We start from the raw sequence: 1,065 nt of genomic DNA, 5'->3' as shown, positions 1-1,065 counted from the left end.
AAACTCATGCTGGAAACAAGTACATTTGTGTGGTGATGGATTATTTCACCAAGTGGCCTGAGGTATATGCAATACGAAATCAAGAAACTACAACTGTAGCTTCGGCTATTAGTGATTTCTTCTTCAGATTTGGTATGCTATATGAACTGCATTCGGATCAAGGCCGTAACTTTGAATCAGCTGTGTTCCAAGAATGCTGCAAGTTGTTTGGAATCCGAAAGACCAGGACAATGCCACTTCACCCACGGTCTGATGGGATGGTAGAAAAGTACAATTGGACACTGGGACAGGAATTGGCAAAGTTTTGTAATAGTCGCCAAGATGACTGGGATGTCTTACTCCCTCCACTGTTGATGGCCTATAGGACAGCAGAGCATGAAGCAACTGGATACACTCCAGCAAAGTTGATGTTTGGTCGGGAACTTCGGTTGCCAGTGGATCTGTTAACAGGACGCCCACCTTATGAAGAGTTGCCTGAAAATGTGTCAGAATTCGTGAAAGTGTTATTGGAAAGGATGGATAATATTCACCATCAAGTGCGTTCAAACTTGAAAACGTCTGCTGATTCGATGAAGTTATCTTATGATAAGACATCTACTGAAGTTAGTTTTGTACCAGGAGACAAGGTTTGGTTGTATAATCCCAGGAAGACCAAAGGGAAGTCTCCTAAGTTGTCATCTCCATGGGAAGGCCCATATGACATAGTGGATCGTCTCTCAGACGTGACTTTCCGAATAAAATGTGAGCAACGAGGTAAGCCAAAGGTGGTACATGCCAACAGGCTTTGGCGTTATCACGGTCCAGGACATTTCAGTTGGAATGAAGTGAACAATGGAACAAAAGATGCTGCTGAAGACGTGTAACCTGGAAAGGCCACTGTCGAAGAAGAAACTCTACTCGGTTTTGAGAAGGGCAAACAGTGAAGCCCTTGATGAAGTTACTACCACTGAGGTGACCATTACCGATGATAGGACAATTCCTGATGGAGCAGATGAACGTCACGTGAAGCAGAAGCCAGTACGGAAGAAGATATGTCCCGTAAAATTAAGAGACTTTATTGAATTC

Source organism: Limulus polyphemus, unplaced genomic scaffold, assembly GCF_000517525.1.
Source record: "Limulus polyphemus unplaced genomic scaffold, Limulus_polyphemus-2.1.2 Scaffold9202, whole genome shotgun sequence".
NCBI classification, from domain to species: domain Eukaryota; kingdom Metazoa; phylum Arthropoda; class Merostomata; order Xiphosura; family Limulidae; genus Limulus; species Limulus polyphemus.
The sequence above is the reverse complement of the archived record's forward strand: the minus strand, read 5'-3'. Positions refer to the sequence as shown.